Below are 11,481 nucleotides of genomic sequence, written 5' to 3'. Positions count from 1 at the left end.
CACCTTGACAATGTGAAGAGAAGGCTTGATATGTTTTGTTATTGCATAAGAACACCCAGCCATTCAGAAGTCTATATCCAAAAAGCCATTTTACACGAGGGGTAGAATTGCAGTAGGAAGGTATATGGGTGCAATTAATACATATACATTCAGACAGTATTGTAGTACTGACAGGCAAGTTCAATTGAACTTCACAAGTAGTAACTTTAGGGGGGTGAGTAATGTTTATTCCCCAAACATTAGTGAACACAGAGAAAGGGAGTCCTATACCTATCAAATTTTTCTTTAATAATCCACTAACAGAGGAATCTCCTGCTACACCAAAGGATGACTTGCTCAATCCCTGGCTTGTGAGTTGCAACCACATGTTAGGTAATGAAAATTCATTCTCTGGAGAGAGTGATATGTTTAGGTAGATATAACTACTTTATACAACATATCCTACTTTTGAAATTTCTTGTAAGAATAATTGCCAGTATCATTTCAGGTCAAAACTATTTTGTGAATATCGTAGCGAGTATTATTTCTCTTAGACTGATCAGTTGCATTATGCCATCCAAGTCTTCCTCCATTCCTTTGTCTATATATCTGTTTTCCATCCTTCTTCCAAACAATAGGGCCCATAGGACTGGAGCAAGTAGATAAACAATGCAGAACTACACCATGGCCTAAATAAAGGGGGTTGCTTACGTTTGCTGTTATAATGCACGCTTGTGTAGTATGTACATGCATAAGTGCCATTATAGGGAATAAAGAAAGATGCTGTCATTTGAAGGGCTTCAATTTTTGTATCTGATGTACAGGCCTTTGCTGAAGTTTTCTGATGGTCATTTCTGGAATGACTCTTCCAGAGGATGTTGATGTTGGAAGTTCTTCTTCATATTGTATCTTAATTCATTTTCTGGGTGGGCAAATCAGGCATTGATCTTCTGTAACAACACAAACAAACCCTTTGCCCCACACTTTGATATGACCTTTATACCATTATGAAGAACCTACTGGGGACCACCACACAGGAACTGCTGTTGTTTCAGAAAAAGAAATATTATCAGAAAAATGCACTTCCATAACTGATCATCCAACACCCTTTAAAAGATCAAAATTAAGGATATGTAAAGCATGTATTAATCATTGATTTGCAGTTAATTTTATCATATTGGGGAGTAATCCCCCCTTTTGTTTTAACAAATAATGTTTAAGAGTAAGATGAAGATGTTCAATTAGAGCTTGACCTGTAGAGTTCTAAGGAATGCCTGTTTATGAGTGATATTACACAGCTGAAAAAACTTTTTTAGCATAGAGGAAAGGTTAACTGGAGCATTGTCAGTTTTTATGGTGGCAGGAACACCCAGTACTGCAAATGCTTGTAAAAGATGTGTGATAACATGATGAGATCATAACTCCTGTTAAAGCTGTGGCCCACGAAGCAGAAGAATAAGTATCAATGAAACATGAACATGTTTGACAGTTTCAAATTCAGGAACAATACTAACATCCATTTGCCATAGGGCATTAGGACGTGTTCCCCTGGGAACAGTTCCTGCTTGTAAATGAGAAGAATTAATTTGAGAACAGCTTGGACAGGAATTTAGGATATTTTGAGCTTCAGGTGCAGAGAGGGAAAAACGTTTCTGTAAGGTGAAGGAGGGAGCATGGGTCAGGTCATGATGGCGTTGAGCTGGTGAGCAATTAACTAAAGAGACAAGCTTGTCCACTTTATCCTTAGAGTGCGATAAAGGACCTGGTAGATTAGAATGTGACCAAATATGGGTGAGGACGAAGGGGTGTGGATGTTGATGGATACATGCCTGTAACTGAGAAAATAAAGTGTTGACAGGGGATTGTATGGTGCCCAACATCCCAGTTTCTAATAGAGGAATGGAAAGGCAGCATAAGCAGAGTCAGTGACAATGTTAGGAGGACCTGGGAAATCTTGCAGAGCTTGCAATACAGCATGTAACTCATTTTGTTGTGCAGAAGTAAAAGACATTTGAAAAGTTTTTGACAAACCAGAACAAGTTGTATAGGCTGCTTGAAAAGATGTTGTACCATCTGTAAAACAGGTAACAGTATTTAATAATGGGTTAAGAGTTTTTTTGAGGAAGGATCCATTGATGGCACTGAAAAAAGGAAAATAATTTATTCTTAGGGTAATGACAGTCAATATTTCCTAAAAAATCAGAAAGTGCAATTTTCCAATGAGCATTTTCTTGAAATATTTGGATAATATTTTGTTTGGAGAGTGGAAGAATAATAGAGTGAGGGTCTTGACCAATCATCTGTCTTAGTCTCTGTCATCCTTTAAGTATAATGGAGGCTTCTTTGTCAATGTAAGGTTGTAAGGAGGGTTTAGTTTGATACTGCAGAAATATCCATTCTAACCAACCATCACATTTACAGAGCAATCCTGTAGGAGAATGGGGAGTAAGTAAACTAATAAAAGTAAGGGTTTGTGGAAGTCAATTTTTGATAATTGAGCTTTTTGAACGTGTTGTTCTATCCGCTTGAGTTTTTCTTCAGCCTTTGAGCTTAAGTCTCTAGGACTATTAAGATCTGGGGATCCTTTCAAGGTATTGAAAAGATGTCATAGTTTATAAGTAGGAATTCCTACTAATGGTCAGATCCAATCGATGTCTCCTAAGAGCTTTTGAAAGTCATTTAAAGTTTTAAGATGATCTCTCATCTGAATTTTCTGAGGGATTTTTGAATTTTCTTGAATTTTATTCCCCAAATAATTCATTGGGTATTGTATTTGTATTTTATCAGGGGCTGTTTGTAAGCCCCAGTGTTTTAATTCAGTTTCGGTCTCATTGAGAATAGTGTTGAGAGAGAGATGTTTGGGCAGGGCTATGAGAGTATCATCCATATAATGAATGATATCAGCTGAGGGCCATTTTTCACATATAGGCTGAAGAGCCCTATGCACAAAATTTTGACAAATTGTAGGGCTGTTTAACATTCCTTGAGGAAGTACTTTCCACTGGGGCCTGCAAGTTTAAGGAAGGGACAGTAAAAGCAAACTTTTCCCTGTATATTATGGCTAAGGGAATTGTAAAAACAATCTTTAAGGTCACTGATAGCCATGTTCCAGTCTTTTGGAATCATACCAGGAGAAGGGAGACCTTGTTGTAAAGGCCCCATAGGTTTAAGAACTGCATTAATTTGTCTTAAGTCATGCAAAAGTCTCCAATTTCCCAATTTCTTTTTTATAACAAATACAGGGGAATTCCACGGGCTTGTGGAAAATTCTAATCTACCTAGCTGAAGTTGTTCTTGAACTAATATGTGTAAGGCTGCCAGTTTTTCTTTATTGAGGGGCCACTAATCCACCCAAACAGGCGTCTGAGTGGTCCACTGTAATGGCATAGGAGCTGGCAGCTGTGTATCAATGACCCCTAAGAAAATGATTGAATTGATGAAGGCTCATCAAAAGACAGTGTAGTATGATGCCATTGTTGCATCATGTCTCATCCCCAGAGACATCAACAATTAAAGGTTTCAACAAAGCTAATTGTTTTTCAGGGCCTAGACAATGTAAGGTAGCTGAACTTTGCTATACTTGAGAGGCTGTACCAATACCTGAAACTTGAATATGCTTTTCTTGTTTGGGCCAATTTTTTGGCCAATGTTTAAGAGCAATTACAGACACATCAGCCCCTGTGTCTAACAATCCTGTAAAAGACTTGCCTTGAATACTGATTTTGCATTGAGGTCTGTCAGATGTGATTTTTGTATTAAACTGTATTTGTTTATTTGTACTTCCAAATCCACCTTGTCCACTTTCATAAGATGTTGTTGAAGGTGGGAGGGAGATAGGGAAGTAAAAGTAATTGAGCAATTCTTTCTCCTTGAGGCATATGTAATTCTTTGTCAGATGATACCATTAATCTCACCCATATAATCCTGATCAATAACCCCAGGTCTTACTATTAATACTTTTAGAGTCCAGCTACTACGGCCTAAAAGTAATCTTACAGAATTGGCTGGCAAAAGGCCAAAAATTCCTGTACTAAGTAATTGGACTCCTTGTGATGGGTGTAAATATACAGATTGAGAAGTGGCAAGATCTACAGTGGCACTTCCTCTAGTTGCTGCTTGTAAATCATGCCATGTTCTTTTAACTGGGGAAGATGCCTCTGTCGTAGTTTCTAGGGCCTCACAGGCTGGCCTGGTTGAGGGTTTAAAGGCTGAGACTCATTGATAGGATTACCGTCTTTGTCAGATTTTGCTTGACATTTATTAGACTAATGTCTTCCTTTTTTACATTTTGGGCAAACAGACGGTGGGTTGTTTTTAAAAGTTGGCTCTTTTGTCCTCTTTTGTGATCGGCAGTTCCTTTTCATATGCCCTTGTCTGCCACAACCAAAACGTCAAATTTTTTGAATTTCCCCTTGACTTTCCTTTCATAGCAGTTGCTAGTAAATTAGCTTGATATGTAGGGGAACCTACATCTGCACAGGCCTTGATATAATCTTCCATCCTGGCTCCTGCGGCTTTTAAAGCTCTAAGAACTCTCTGACACTGTATTTGCATTATCATAGACTAACATCCGTAACAACAGGTCCGTCCTTCAAATCTAGATGTGCTACTGTCCTTCTCAAATTATCTTGCAATCTTGCAACTAAGTCAACATATGGTTTACTGTTTAAGTTTACTGAATGCTAAGGCAGGCTTTTCAGGTGCTTGTATGTTTTCCCAGGCTTTTAGGCAACACAGACGTACTTGTGTTACTGCCATGTCCTCGTACCCAGCTTGTCTCTCTAACGGCAGCCAGTCTCCTTGTCGTGCTAGTTGTTCAGCAGTTACAAGAATTGGAGGACTTGGATGCTGATTCCTCAAGGCTTGTGCCTTTGCTTCCTCATACCACCACATCCTAAATTGTAAAAACTCAGAAGACTCTAAACAGGTACGAGCCAATAAATCCCAATCATGAGAAATCATTCTTTCCTGTTCTGCCAACCCCCTCAAGAGACCCACAGATATGGAGAATTAGTACCATAAGAGGAAATAGCCTGTTTAAAGTCTCTTAATGTCTTGTAAGGAATAGGTGCCTAAAGTGCTTTGACCCCTCCTTGTGGAAAATCAGGAGCCTCATTTGGCTCAAAAGGAGGTGAATTAACTGGTGCTACTAAGGGTGTCAGGTAAGCATCTATATCACCCTCCCTCTGGGCTTTACGTACTCCTGCCGCGAAGGCAGATGCAGCAGGAACAGGAGCTGAGGGCTTTTATTTTTATTTATTATTTTTTAATTCATTTTATTACCATTAATCTACACTTACATGAAGAACATTATGTTTACTAGGCTCCCCCCTTCACCAAGTCCCCCCCCCCCCACAAACTCCATTACTGTCACTGTCCATCAGCGTAGTAAGATGCTGTAGACTCACTACTTGCCTTCTCTGTGTTGCACATCCTTCCCTGTGCCCCCCCCACATTATACATGCTAAGTGTAAAGCCCCCTTTTTTTTTCCCTGCCCCTATCCCCCCCTTCCCACCCATCCTCCCCAGTCCCTTTCCCTTTGGTAACCATTAGTCCATTCATGAGTTCTGTGATTCTGCTGCTGTTTTGTTCCTTCAGTTTTTCCTTTGTTCTTATGCTCCACATATGAGTGAAACCATTTGGTATTTGTCTTTCTCTGCCTGGCTTATTTCACTGAGCATAATACCCTCTAGCTCCATCCATGTTGTTGCAAATGGTAGGATTTGTTTTCTTCTTATGGCTGAATAATATTCCACTGTGTATATGTACCACCTCTTCTTCACCCATTCATCTGCTGATGGACACTTAGGTTGCTTCCAGTTCTTGGCTATTGTAAATAGTGCTGCGATAAACATAGGGGTGCATCTGTCTTTTTCAAACTGGAGTGCTGCATTCTTAGGGCAAATTCCTAGAAGTGGAATTCTTGGGTCAAATAGTATTTCTATTTTGAGCTTTTTGAGGAACCTCCATATTGCTTTCCACAATGGTTGAACTAATTTACACTCCCACCAGCAGTGTAGGAGGGTTCCCCTTTCTCCACAACCTCGCCAACATTTGTTGTTGTTTGTCTTTTGGATGGTGGCCATCCTTACTTGTGTGAGGTGATATCTCATTGTGGTTTTAATTTGCATTTCTCTGATGACAAGCGATGTGGAGCATCTTTTCATGTGTCTGTTGGCCATCTGAATTTCTTCTTTGGAAAACTGTCTGTTCAGTTCCTCTGCCCATTTGTTAATTGGCTTATTTGTTTTTTTTTTTGGTGAGGTACCTGAGCTCTTTATATATTTTGGATGTCAACCCTTTATCAGGTCTGTCATTTATGAATATATTCTCCTATACTGTAGGGTACCTTTTTGTTCTATTGATGGTGTCCTTTGCTGTACTGAAGCTTTTCAGCTTGATATAGTCCCACTTGTTCATTTTTGCTTTTGTTTCCCTTGTCCTGGGAGATATGTTCATGAAAAAGTCGCTAATGTTTATGTCCAAGAGATTTTTGCCTAAGTTTTTTTCTAAGTGTTTTATGGTTTCATGACTTACATTCAGTTCTTTGATCCATTTTGAATTTACTTTTGTGTATGGGGTTAGACAGTGATCCAGTTTCATTCTCTTACATGTAGCTGTCCAGTTTTGCCAGCATCATCTGTTGAAGAGACTGTCATTTACCCATTGTATGTCCATGGCTCCTTTATCATATATTAATTGACCATAAATGTTTGGGTTGATATCTGGGGTCTCTATTCTGTTCCACTGGTCTGTGGCTCTGTTCTTATGTCTTGATTACTGTGGCTTTGTAGTAGAGCTTGAAGTTGGGAGTGAGATCCCCCCAACTTTATTCTTCCCTCTCAGGATTGCTTTGGCTATTTGGGGTCTTTGGTGTTTCCATATGAATTTTGAACTATTTGTTCTAGTTCTTTGAAGAATGTTGCTGGTAATTTGATAGGGATTGCATCAAATCTGCATATTGCTTTGGGCAGGATGGCCATTTTGACGATATTAATTCTTCCTAGCCATGAGCATGGGATGAGTTTCCATTTGTTAGTGTCCTCTTAAGAGTGTCTTGTAGTTTTCAGGGTGTAGGTCTTTCACTTCCTTGGTAAGGTTTATTCCTAAGTATTTTATTTTTTTTGATGTAATTGTGAAAGGAATTGTTTTCCTGATTTCTCTTTCTATTAGTTCATTGTTAGAGTATAGGAAAGCCACAGATGTCTGTGTGCTAATGTTGTATGCTGCAACTTTGCTGTATTCTGATATCAGTTCTAGTAGTTTTGGAGTGGAGTCTTTAGGGTTTTTATGTACAATATCATGTTTTTTTCCTGATCTCAGTGGAAAAGCTTTCAGCCTCTCGCTGTTCAGTATGATGTTAGCTGTGGGTTTATCATATATGGCCTTTATTACATTGAGGTACTTGCCCTCTATACCCATTTTGTTGAGAGTTTTTATCATGAATGGATGTTGAATTTTGTCGAATGCTTTTTCAGCATCTATGAAGATGATCATGTGGTTTTTGTCCTTCTTTTTGTTGATGTGGTGGACGATGTTGATGGATTTTCGAATGTTGTACCATCCTTGCATCCCTGGGATGAATCCCACTTGGTCATGGTGTACGATCCTTTTTATGTATTTTTCAATTTGGTTTGCTATTATTTTGTTGAGTATTTTTGAATCTCCGTTCATCAAGGATATTGGTTTGTAATTTTCTTTTTTGGTAGGGTCTTTGCCTGGTTTTGGTATTAGGGTGATGTTGGCTTCATAGAATGAGTTTGGGAGTATTCTCTCCTCTTCTACTTTTTGGAAAACTTTTAGGAGAATGGAAATTATATCCTCTCTGTATGTCTGATAAAATTCCAAGGTAAATCCATCTGTCCCGGGGGTTTTGTTCTTGGGTAGTTTTTTGATTAGTGATTCAGTTTATTTGCTGGTAATTGGTTTGTTTAGATTTTGTGTTTCTTCCTTGGTCAGTCTTGGAAGGTTGTATTTTTCTAGGAAGTTGTTCATTTCTTCTAGGTTTTCCAGCTTGTTAGCATATAGGTTTTCATAGTAGTCTCTAATAATTCTTTGTATTTCTGTGGGGTCTGTCGTGATGTTTCCTTTCTTATTTCTGATTCTGTTGATGTGTGTTGATTCTCTTTTTCTCTTAATAAGTCTGGCTAGAGGCTTATGTATTTTGTTTATTTTCTCAAAGAAACAGCTCTTGGTTTCATTAATTTTTTCTATTGATTTATTCTTCTCAATTTTATTTATTTCTTCTCTGATCTTTATTATGTCCCTCCTTCTGCTGACTTTAGGCCTCATTTGTTCTTCTTTTTCCAATTTGGATAATTGTGACATTAGACTATTCATCTTCCTTCTTTAAATATGCCTGGATTGCTGTATACTTTCCTCTTAAGACTGCTCTCGCTGCGTCCCACAGAAGTTGGGGCTTTGTGTTGTTGTTGTCATTTATTTCCATATATTGCTGGATCTCCATTTTAATTTGGTCATTGATCCATTGACTATTTAGGAGCGTGTTGTTAAGCCTTCATGTGTTTGTGAGCCTTTATGCTTTCTTTGTACAATTTATTTCTAGTTTTATACCTTTGTGGTCTGAAAAGTTGGTTGGTTGAATTTCAATCTTTTGGAATTTACTGAGGCTCTTTTTGTGGCCTAGTATGTGGTCTATTCTGGAGAATGTTCCATGTGCACTTGAGAAGAATGTGTATCTTGTTGCTTTTGGGTGTAGAGTTCTGTAGATGTCTATTAGGTCCATCTGTTCTAGTGTGTTGTCCAGTGCCTCTGTGTCCTTACTTATTTTCTGTCTGGTGGATCTGTCCTTTGGAGTGAATGGTGTGCTGAAGTCTCCTAAAATGAATGCATTGCATTCCATTTTCTCCTTTAGTTCTGTTAGTATTTGTTTCATATATGCTGGTGCTACTGTGTTGGGTGCATATATATTTATAATGGTTATATCCTCTTGTTGGACTGAGCTCTTTATCATTATGTAATGTCCTTCTTTATCTCTTGTTACTTTCTTTGTTTTGAAGTCTATTTTGTCTGATACAAGTACTGCAACACCTGCTTTCTTCTCCCTGTTGTTTGCATGAAATATCTTTTTCTATCTCTTGACTTTTAGTCTGTGCATGTCTTTGGGTTTAAGGTGAGTTTCTTGTAAGCAGCATATAGATAGCTCTTATCTTTTTATCCATTCAGTGACTTTATATCTTTTGATTGGTGCATTCAGTCCATTTACATTTAGGGTGGTTATCGATAGGTTTGTACTTATTGCCATTTCAGGCTTTAGATTCATGGTCACCAAAGGTTCCAGGTTACTTTCCTTACTATCTAAGAGTCTAACTTAACTCACTTTGTATGCTGTTACAAACACAATCTAAAGGTTCTTTTCTATTTCTCCTTCACTCTTTATATATTAGATATCAAATTCTGTACTTTTTGTCTATCCCTTGATTGACTTTGAGGATAGTTAATTTAATTTTGCATTTGCTTCGTAATTAGCTGCTCTACTTTCTTTACTGTGGTTTTATTACCTCTGGTGACAGCTGTTCAACCTTAGGAACACTTCTATCTATAGCAGTCCCTCCAAAATAGACTGTAGAGATGGTTTGTTGGAGGTAAATTCTCTCAGCTTTTGCTTATCTGGAAATTGTTTAATCCCTCCTTCAAATTTAAATGATAATCTCATTGGGTAAAGTAATCTTGGTTCCAGGCCCTTGTGCTTCATGGCATTAAATACATCATGCCAGTCCCTTCTGGCCTGTAAGGTTTCTTCTGAGAAGTCTGATGATAGCCTGATGGGCTTTCCTTTGTATGTGATCTTATTTCTCTCTCTGGCTTCTTTTAGCAGTCTGTCCTTATCCTTGATCTTTCCCATTTTAATTACTATGTGTCTTGGTGTTGTCTTCCTTGGGTCCCTTGTGTTGGGAGATCTGTGCACCTCCATGGCCTGAGAGACTATGTTCTTCCCCAGATTGGGGAAGTTTTCAGCAACTACCTCCTCAAAGACACTTTCTATCCCTTTCTCTCTCTCTTCTTCTTCTGGTACCCCTATAATGTGAATATTGTTCCACTTGGATTGGTCACACAGTTCTCTCAATAATCTTTCATTCTTAGAGATCTTTTTTTCTCTCTGTGCCTCAGCTTCTTTGTATTCCTCTTCTCTAGTTTCTATTTCATTTATTGTCTCCTCCACCGTATCCAACCTGCTTTTAATACCCTCCATCGTGCTCTTCAATGATTGGATCTCCAACTTGAATTCATTCCTGAGTTCTTGGATGTCTTTCCGTACCTCCATTAGAATGTTGATGAGTTTTATTTTGAACTCCCTTTCAGGAAGAGTCACAAGGTCCATATCATTTAAATCTTTCTCAGGAGTTGTATTAATAATTTTACTCTTTACAAGGTTCCTTTGGCATTTCATGTTTGTATATGGTGCCCTCTAGTGTCCAGAAGCTGTAGTCTCTGGAGCTGCTCAGCACCTGGGAGCAATATCAGGGGTCGCAGGGGAGCGGTACTGGTGCCTGGGGGAAGGAAAGAGCTGTTCCCTGCCTCCCGGCTGCTGTGCCTGCCTCCACTGCCTGAGCCAGTGGGCTGGGCACACAGGTACAAGTTTTTGTCCCAGAGCAGCCAGATATGGATCCCTGCTTTCCACAAGTGGCCAGAATCCCAGTCTTCCCAGGAACTCTGACTGCATTAACTTTCCAACCTGATAGTCATGTGAGTCTCATGAAAGCACCGTGACATGTAGGTTTGTTCTCCCAGCGCAGATCTCCGGAGCCAGGTATTCAGCAGTCCCAGGCCTTCCACTCCCTCCCTGCTCCGTTCCTCCTGCCGGTGAGCTGGGGCGGGGGAGGGGCTTGGGTCCCGGGAGCCACAGCTCCTGTACGTCACCCCATTCGCTGAGCTCTGCTCTGTTCTCCAGGTGTGTGCAGTCTGACTGTCCTCTTTCCTGTTGCTCTCTCAGGATTAGTTGCACCAATGATATTTTCTAGTTGTATCCAGTTTTAGGAGGAAGCCTCTGTCTCTCCTCTCACGCCGCCATCTTTAATCCAATCCCTGAGGGTTTTTTATGATGAGAGGAATGAATAGAACTCTCATCGTCAGTCTCTGAAGAAGAAGAGGAGTGAAGATCGCTTACTTGATTTCACCACATCATTCAAGAGTTCTCTTTCACACTCGCGTGTGTCTGATTTGGTTTCAGACAGTGGGAGGGTGTGCAAAGGCTGCAAGGTAGGAGTGATCAGATCACATAAAGACCAAACAGGCACAGGGATGACATCCCCCTGTCTGTGAGCCCTTTTAAAGTCTCTTAATACATTACCCCATTCAGCTTGTTTAAGGGTTCCCTGAGGTGACAACAGTAACATTTTTTAATGTATTTGTGAAGTTGAGCAATGACCTTTTTGGAAGTTTTCACTCCTGATGTTTTTAGGAGGGCATGGAGTAATTTTAAGTAATCCTCCAGTTTAGCTGCTTTAGTTTCATTTTGGCCCATTATAGTGCCCCTGACC

This window comes from Manis javanica, chromosome 8, assembly GCF_040802235.1.
Source record: "Manis javanica isolate MJ-LG chromosome 8, MJ_LKY, whole genome shotgun sequence".
NCBI lineage: Eukaryota > Metazoa > Chordata > Mammalia > Pholidota > Manidae > Manis > Manis javanica.
The sequence above is the reverse complement of the archived record's forward strand: the minus strand, read 5'-3'. Positions refer to the sequence as shown.